Here is a 10,345-nt window from a genome sequence, read left to right on the forward strand (position 1 = left end):
CCCATTACAAAAGGGAATCTCTTGGCTTTCAACATCAAATTTCTACATCAGCATTAACACTTTTGTGAATTACTCCTAAATACCATATAAGAGATTTGGTTCCAGATAGTAGAGTTTTAATTTTATAACATATATATATATATATATATATATATATATATATATATATATAAGCATGGAGGAGCACACCCTATACTTGTTTTAGCAACTTGCCCGGGTTCTGATAAATAAAGTGACATAGTACGGCACTCAACGGGAATACTTGTGAAAAAAATCAAGGTTTATTGAAAAAAATCAGACGTTTCGAACACCAACTGTGCTCTTTTCTCCTTGAGAAAGAGCACAATTGGTGTTCAAAACGTTGGATTTTTTTTTTTAAATCAGGCGTTTCATTTAAGTCAATGTTTCAGACAAACATTTCAAAACTAATTGTGAGACAAGAATGTTTGTCAAAATATAGCTGATGGCATGAAGTCAGTAACCGACCTCAACCTTCATCAGTGAGCTTGACACACAACCTACATTTCTTTTTGACTTGGAAGCAAATATTTAACTTTCAGAATAATTGCCCTGTCATTAAGGATACAGTAAAAGCAGCATTAAGTAATCTGTGCTTATTTTAAATGCATTAGTGTCTCTGTGCACTGACATTCAAAGTGCTTATACCGAGCAACATAACAAGTTTGGAGAGATCCCACTTGACACACACATGGTGCTGTCACATATTTTTGCAAATTATATTGCTGCCTATGCCTGTGGGTTATGAGGTTAGTTGAGTAAATTACACACCACAGAACATCCGTTAATAGATTAGAAAGGAGCCCTGCTGAATGATAGAAACAATTAGGCAGATGCTATACCTTACATCAGTTTTTCTTAAGGGGGAACTATCACAAAAATGAAATCTTCCATGCAGTTTGTCATTACATGCAGCTTTATTTTGGAGTCACTTATTTTGAAAGATATTTAGCACTAATGCATTGCCTAATGAAAGAGAGCACACACCAATGTAGTTCACCTAACTGTCCATCAAAGTCAGACTCCACCCCTGCAAATAGAGAGGCAGATTGCTGAGAGGGGATAATGAAATGTAACTTGATTATTTCATAAATGGTACCGAATTTGCAATTGATTATTAATATTAGTGATGGGCGAATTTGCGCTGTTTCGCTTTGCCGAAAACTGCAAAAAATTCGCGAAACAGCGCGTTTTTTCCGGCGTGGCAAAACAATTTTTTTTTTGACGCCGGCGAATTTTTGCCGTGAATTTTCGCGGGAGTTTCGCTAATTTATTCGCTGGTGGCAAATCGCGCAAATTTGTCTCGAATTCGCGCCTGGCGAATAAATTCGCCCATCACTAATGAATATACATTTCCTTATTTCCATAAGAGCAAACTAAAGTTTGCTTTCACAGTTTCCCTTCTGCTTTTTTCAGCAGACACACATAAGCATCTTAAAAACTGGTTTAGAACCTGTTATGCACCTCATCAATGTACAGGTATGGGACCTGTTATCTAGAATGCTTGGGACCTGGAGTATTCTGGATCATGGATCTTTCCGTAATTTGGATCTTCATACTGTACCTTGAGTCTAATAGGAAATCATGAAAACAATACATAAACCCTTAGGCTTGTTTTGCTTCCAATGATGATTATTTTTATCTTAGTTTGGATCAAGTATACAAAACTGTTATTATTACAATAGAAAAAGAAAATCATTTTTAAAAATGTTGATTATTTGGATAAAATGTAGTCTATGGGAGACAGCCTTTCTGTAATTCTGAGCTTTCTCGATTGTGGGTTTCTGGATAACAGATCCCATACCTGTTCTATTTTGCATTTTAGGAAGGCATTTTCCATGCATTCAAATCACTTGGTACAAATCTGGTTGTGCCTCTTCTTGAAGCCCACTGTAGGAACTAGCTCCAAGTTCAGGGTGGTGGTAGCTCCAGGGTTCCCTTGCATCAGTGGGCCCAGTTGTGCACTATTCATAAAAAGAGGTGGGATGGACACATTTGCAACCAAGTGGAAGTGCAAGAGCATGTTTGAATGGAAGTACCACAATGAATTGCGTCAACATGCTCTTGTAAAGGACCCCTAGTAACATATATATATATATATATATATATATATATATATATATATATATATATATATATATATATATATATATATATATATATATATATATATATATATATATATATAGTCCAACAATGAAAGGAAGCACTCATGGCATAAGATTTTCTTGAAAGTCCTTTACTAAATCATATAAACATCTACGCATTTCGGTACCTCAAGGGACCATCATCAGGATCAAGTTCCTTGAGGTACCGAAATGCGTGTCTCAAGTGTGCCCAGAGAGGATTCTGGAATTTGCTGAAAGCCATTGCTAAAAGCCATTGAGGGCTAAACTCAACTGTGAGTAAAGTGAACACCAGTGAGGGTGTGAAGCGAAACTGTTATTGCTATGATGTGAAGCATATGTGATTCCCCATGTGAAGCTAGTGGGCTGAAGATTTTGTGTTTTTTGCAAATAAAAGCCAGCAAAGTGTCAATTTAAACTCTACAAGGTGGTCAGTCTCCATTTATGTGCTGAAATCTGTTCCAGGACCTTGGGTTTCGCTACCGGAAGCTCACAATATATATCTTAAGGATTACAGCGTTTTATTTTAAAATTGCTCAAGTTATCATTTTAATGTCATACTAAATCATGCATAATACAAGAATCACATGAACCCCCTGGTCAGTTTAAATTGTACACTCTGCGGGTATCGGAACCACTGGGCGAAAGAGCTTTGTAGAAGGTTGACCTCTCCTACTCTCTGACTGAAGATGAAACAGTCCCCGAATTGGGCACAATACTGCACCATAGTGGAGGAGTGCCAGGAGTGCAGGAAATCCGAGGTGTCAAAACAGGAACCATAGGCAAGAGAATGGTCAGGTAGGCAAGGATCAGATCAGGCAGCAAGGTATTGAAATCCAGGAAAACAGGCCTAGTCTAATACAAGAAATCAGGATCAAGATCAGGAACAAAACGCTTAGTGTCTCACCGGGAGCAACAAACAACAGAGTCAGGTTTCAGTGTCCTTTTAAGTGCATTGCACCTGCGGCAAACGTGCGATGGCAACGAATGCACACGTTGTGACGCCAAGCTTGAAATGTGGCGCTGCGAATGCACGTCGAACCTGGAAGCGCCATTTTGAGAAGCAGAAGAGACGCATCCCCTGGTAAGTTCCATACATTGCCACCCTTGGACGGATGGCCTCAGACGTGTACTGGTGCAGGTTTATCTGGATACCTCTTTTGAAACAGTTTAATTAACCGAGGAGCATGAATATTGACTGTTGGTTCCCAAGAATTGTCTTCTGGAAGATAACTCTTCCACTGTACCAGATATTGTAGGCGTCCTCTGTGAAACCTTAAATCAAGAATCTCCTGAACCTTAAATTCCTCAAAGCCTGAATGGTTAATGGTTTAGGAAGTTGTTTTAACCGATTGGGAAAAAAATTCTTGACAAACCATTTCAACAAAGAGACATGGAAAACTGTAAGGGTAGGAAAATTGGCAGGTAATTGCAATTTGAAGGCAACTGGGTTAATCTGTTTAATGATAGAGAAGGGACCCACAAATCTCTTACCCAACTTTATAGAAGGGCAGGAAAGCTTCAAGTTGCGTGTAAAAAGCCAAACCAAGTTCCCCACACGGAAGTCAGGATTCTTCGACGTTTTCTGTCTGCATATTTCTTAAAGATGTCTGAGCCTTCCAAATAGTCTGCTGAAGTATATTGAAATTATGAGCCAGAAATGAAAGTCTTTCTTGTCAGCGGGAACTGGCACCTTTTTCTGCTTAGAAGATGAATGAATAGCATTGTTGCAAGAAAACTCTGCCAGGGGTAATAATGAAAACCAGTCATCTTGAGAAAAAGAAGAAAAACATTGAATATATTGTTCCAAGGTTTGGTTTGTACATTCTGTCTGCCCATTAGTCTGAGGATGAAAAGTGGATGACAAAGCAAGTTGAATATGAAGCCCTCTACACAAAAATCTCCAAAAATGGGAAGTAAATTGATAAACCCCTGTCGGAAACAACTTCTTTAGGTAGACCATGTAAACAAAAAATTTCCTTAATAAAGACTTCAGCTGTGGTGGCCGCTGACGGTAAGCGGGTCAAAGGTATGAAACGGGCCATCTTTGTTAGTCTATCAACAATGAATATCCTTCAGACACAGGTAAATACTGGAGATACTATCCCACGGTCTCTCAGAGACAGGGAGCAGATGTAACAACCCCATAGGTCGGGAATGAGGGTCCTTAAATCGCACACAAGTCCCACATGATAAGATATATGTGACAAAACACCAATGGCACTACTGATTCAGTTGAACCAGTGTAGGTTGTTTATTAGCTCATGTAAAAAGTGGCAACATTTTGGGCCTTGACAAAGGGCCCTGTATAGGCCCAAAATGTTTCCACTTTTTTCATGAGCTAATAAACAACCTACACTGGTTCAGCTGCATCAGTAGTGCCATTGGTGTTTTGTCTTTGGATACTTTATAAAAAGCAGCATCCTCTTGCCTTGTCTATTTCTGTTTATTGTTGAATGTGCCCTACTCTTACTGTACAGCACCGCAAATGATTTTGGTACTTTAACACTTGATGATATTAATAACCTGCCTGTAGTCCATCTGTGCTGTGCATCCTGGCAGACAGCCCAGAACTGTTATCAACCCTGCTGACCCTATAACAATATCAGCACAAAGCACCATATTCAGAAACTTATAAAACTTAGCTATTTGCTCCTCAGATTAGGAAGTCTATTTACAGTATACTATTCTTAAAAGTATTTTGCCAGAGTGGCTAAAAAAGGTTATATTATTACTGCTCACAGTGGGACTTCCCCATTGACAAGACAGCACTTGCGCTCATTTTTATTTAGTTTTTCAGTACATCAATCATTGCATTACATTGAATGATGCAAGGCTGAACACTTGGCTACAGCATTTCTTGAAACATCTAGTGGTTAGATTTTAGTATTAGCTATGTTTGACTATATTTGCAGGATTAAAACACGATATGCTCCTAGCTGCTTAGTATAAAAGAGGGAACTGCTTACCTCTACATATGGTTGTTCTGGTTCTTAGCCCGAACCCTTCTCTTAAGGGAGCCCCTCTTCTCAAACCCACTTTCAATGAGGATAAATGTTCTAAGTCACTCACCATGCTTCCCATGTGGCCAGGTGCAGCACCCCAGACACACACCCAAGGGGAAACTCCATGTCTACAACATAAAAGCAATTATGAAACGCACACTGTGGTACATACAGGTATCATGCCTATGAAAACGTGCCACTAGACATGAAGCGCGTCAGGATTAATGTGAAATATAACTTTTTCTTTTTAACCAGGAGTATGAACCCTGTACTTCAAATCATCTGTCATACAATCAAATTCTGTATTTCTTTACTAACACATGGAAGGAATGTGCAATTGAAAAGTGGAAAGACACTGATGGAATTATTTAATAAAAGGCACTAAGTAACTCATAGCGACCAATCAGCAGGCAGAATTTACTGGTCACCTGTTTAAATGCAAACATCTTATTGGTTGCTATGGATTACTTCTCCAGGGCAAACTTAGTGCAGTTTATTACATATGGGGGCATGAAGGTTAAAATATGAATGGACTTATTAAGCTGAAATCCTTATTATAGTTATTTCTGTGACAGCAATTTGAATGTCCTGTAGATATCCAAACTCTGTTCTATTTCCAAGTTTCTTTTTATGATTATGGTATCTAGTGCCTTGTCTATTGGTTAAACTGTATATTACAAGATTTGGTTTTTTCTCCGTACGCTGTATCATTTAGGGATTTACCAAATTCACTATTTAGGTTTTCAGCCGATCCCTGAATCCCGTGAAAGATTCTGCCGAATCGGAATCCTAATTTGCTATGCAAATTAGGGCCAGAAAAAGTGGAAAACTATTTTTTAGTTCCTTGTTTTGTGGCGAAAAGTCACATGATTTCCCTCTCTGACCCAAATTTGCATACGCAAATTAAGATTCGGTTCAGCCAGGCACAAGGATTCGTCCGAATCCTGCTGAAAAGGCCAGAATCCTGGCCGAATCCTGAACCGAATCCTGGCCGAATCCCGAACCGAATCCTGGATTCGGTGCATCCCTAATATCTTTGCTGTGCCATTAATTAATTTGACTACTGATGAGGAGCATAAACCTGAGAATGTGGTTAGGCTTATGAAGTAGAGTTTTTTTTGTTTTATAAAATTTTTTGGATTATTTGAAGACAAAAGCCTGTAAACAAGGATCTATGTAGGCAGAGCTGAGCTATTACAACACACCCCTTAGCAATTAGTCTGCCAGATGATGTTACATGATTTATGAATTTCAAGCAAGGTGTAAATAACTGGACTGCTCTTGCCTCTGGGTGAACACACTCCCTGTTCTGGGAAATGAGATCTGGATGCCCACTTAAAGAAAAGGGAAAAAGACGCAATGTGTGGGAGTGGGCAAGATCAGAATTGAGAATTCCAGAGAAGGAGTGCAGCCCTTGCAAATTCTTGGATGCCAGCATGTGAGGAGGCAATGAGAGAAGAGCTGAGTATCAGGTCAGTAGAGGAGCGTAGCAAGCGGTTGGATGAGTATATAGAGATGAGATCAGAGATGTAGGGTGGGGCTGAGTTATGAAGTGCTTTGAATGTCAGGGTCATTAATTTGAATTTCATTCTGAAAAGTAGCGGAAGCCATTGTAGGGATTGGCAGAGTGGCATGGCAGAAGAGGAGCGGTTGCTGAGGTTTATGAGCAGTGTTCATTATGGACTAGAGAGGTGAAAGTCTCTGGAGGGGAGGGCCAATTAAAAGAGAATTACAGTAGTCCAGACCTGATTTGACGAGAGAGTGAATAAGAATTTTGGCAGCATCTTGGGTGATAAATGATCGTATTTTGGATATGTCCCTTAGGTAGAAGTGACATGATTTGATAAGTGACTGGATATGAGGAGTGAACGACAGGGCAGAATCTAGGATAACTCCAAGACAATACAGAAGAGGTATCAAATAGAAAAGACTGGTACAGATAGAACATTCTTATGGTTTGATGTAATTATAGGTACAAAGGGGGTTGCAGAAACAGCCCTGAAATGTTATATTTTAAAGTCTATGAATACATGCTTGCTGATCATATATAATACCTTCACTGTGGATTAATATATGTAGCAGTCCATTAGGCAAAATGGAGTTGAAACTGTTTACTATATTATTTCTCTGACATCTAGGGTTTTCTGACATGCCAATGCCAGGGTCAATATTACAATTTTACCGGCAATTTAAATTTGTAATATACTTTAGTTGGCACACTGGCTCACTTCCTGATGTCCAGAGCTGCCCCCAATCTAACGCCTTCTCTTCCCTGAACTGTGCAGAAAATGCCCATGCACCACTCATGGCATCATTGCTTATGCCCCTCTTGTGTCATCACCCTGCCTTTACATTACTGCCCTGCCTACCCACAACAGCCTGACCAGTAAGAACATTTATAAAAGGTGCCAACCCTGCCTTAACCCAGGTACATCTGTATGAAAAAGGGACTATATTCTCCAGAATACCCTTTGCTGAAAGCACTTCCTCTGACATCAGCCTGAAAACCAGAAAAAAGGGTGCCCATAGCTGAACATTAAGTTTAAAACCTATAGAATTAAAGCATAAAATTAACAATAACACAATATATAGCTAAATCCTCACAGGCATGACAGTTGCTTTAAGCTAAATGGCACACCAGGCTAAGGCAGTCAGTGGAAGAGTTGAGGTTATGGGTGCTTAAAGGAAAACTATACCCCCCGAAATTAATAATTAAACAACAGATTACACAATATTAATTGGCATATTAAAGAATCTTACCAAACTGGAATATGTATTTAAGTAAATATTGCCCTTTTACATCTTTTCCCTTGAAAGCTCCCATTTTATGATAGACTCTGTGCTGCCTCAGAGATCACCGACCAGAAAATCTTCAGCTCTAACTGTAACAGGAAGAAGTGTGCAAATGACTATGACTTTTGACTTTGTCTGTTAATTGGCTCATGTAACCTAACATGTATGGTTTGTTTGTGTTCACTGTGAATAGTAGGATCCCAGGGTTGGCCCTTATTTCTTAGAGTGGCAATCTTTCTATTCAGGATTAGCCAATAGCGTATACTACTTAAAATGTATATTATTTTGGAAATAGTTTATTTACACAAAGCAGGGTTTTACATATGAGCTGTTGTTACCATTCTTCTTAAGAGATGGGATAAGTAGCTCAATCTCAAAGACAAAACTTTATTAACACTTCAGGATTAGCAGACAAAGATCACGTTACATGACACTGTATAAGTATCAGAGCACACACATTAATACATATCTAAACACCCCCGCTTGCTCTCATATTACAAAAAGACATATTTAGCATAAATGTATAGTACACTGGTTTATAATCCAAATATGTAATGTACAAATTCTCCCAGTTTAACCTTTGTTAATAGCTTACACATAACATCTGCTACCATTTTGTTTGTTAAACAATACTCAAACAGGGGCGATCCTGGCCCCTCCGTCGCCTGAGGCAGCAGCAGTTGTGCTTACCTTTTTGTGCATGAGGGGGTCCGGGGGGTTCTCCTAGCGCAGAGAGCCTAACTGCGCTCTCTGCACTAGAAGAGCCGAATTTCCGGTTTGAAAACAGGAAATTCAGCTCTTAAAGTACCAGGAGCGGCATTTTTGCCACCCCTGGTATCTATTGGGGCACTGCAGCCTGAGGCGACAGCCTCAACTCGCCTCATTGGCGAAGCGCCCCTGTACTCAAAAGTTATATTTCCATAGCTTAGTACAGATCTAAGAAAATGGTATTTGATATCAACATGAGAGCTATTGCACCTTGATTATCTTAAAAAATATTAACCCCCATATGTAATATAAGGCACTAAGTTTGCCCAGGAGCAGTAACCAATAGCAACCAATAAGATGTTTGCTTTTAAACAGGTGACCAGTAAATATTACCTGCTTATTGGTTGCTATAGGTTACTGCACCTGGGCAAACTTAGTGCCTTTTATTACATACCTTTTATATTGATATTCACTGTCCATTTCTTTGAGTAACTGCACAAGGTATAAACTCTCCTGTGTGGTAGCAGCTAGTGATGGGCAAATTTCTCCCATTTTGCCTTGCTGAAAAATTCGCAAATTTCACACAAGATTTATTTGCCCATCACTAGTAGCAGCCAGTGCTATATATTCATCCTCACAGGAAGACAGTGCAAGACTGATTACCTCCCCTTACCTGTTACTGAGGGCTGACAAAAGACACAACCTTGTGTGGGTAAGAGGTCAGCCACAGCTTTATTATAACACATTAACCATCCTTGGCATCCATATTTCCTGAACCAACAATATATTGGCATAACAAGTGATAACGCATTATAGCTGTATTTAATCGGAATGCCAGCCACTGCTAACACAGTAGGCATGTGCAATAAACCAGAATACACCTAAAATTATGAGACCAAGGACTATTCCCGCCAACTGCTGTGACATTCAAACCGACATATTGAACCCCACTTTTAACAATTTACATATGCAAATCACAATACATAGCTTATATGTACAATACATAGCTTATAAGCTGACTTTTTTTTATTGTAATAACCAATACAGTCAAACCTTCCAGTGCAAGCTTCAAAGACCATGGGGGGGGAGGGATGCTGCTCCATTGTGTAACTGCAACTGCAACAGGAGTGTTGCGTGGGAACTGTCCTGAGCCAGAAGAGTTGGGGGTTAAGATCCCTTTTCGCCCTTTTACTAAGACGTGCCAGCTGAGTAAGCCTTTACAGCATGGAGGGAATTGTGCAAGCATGTACGCACTCTCATTTATTTCAGTCTCAGTCACACTCTTTGTAATGAACTTTGCTAGCCTGTGTTTAAATACCTTTCCAGTGCTTGGCTAATACACCAGGTATGAGGGACTATTTTTGTCATATCCTACAAAAATTCCCTTTTTGCACTTTGAGTCTAGTTTCTTTCTGTCATACTGGTATGCAAAGCATTCTGACCCAAACGTTTTCATCTTTGATAGATTAGGCTTTCTCCCAGTTAGCATATAGTATGGAGTTTGCCTTAAACGATTGTTAAAATACCTGTTGCAAATCATAGCAGCAGTCATTACTGCATATTTCCATTACTCTTTTGCCAATTTACTCTCAAATAACATACACCCTGCCATCTCAGATAGTGTTCTAGAATTTCTCTGACCAGTCCCATTTTGATGGGGTGATTAAGTTTATGAGGTCTCATGTCTTATGCTCT

Source organism: Xenopus laevis, chromosome 8S (assembly GCF_017654675.1).
Source record: "Xenopus laevis strain J_2021 chromosome 8S, Xenopus_laevis_v10.1, whole genome shotgun sequence".
In the NCBI taxonomy this organism is placed as follows: Eukaryota; Metazoa; Chordata; class Amphibia; order Anura; family Pipidae; genus Xenopus; species Xenopus laevis.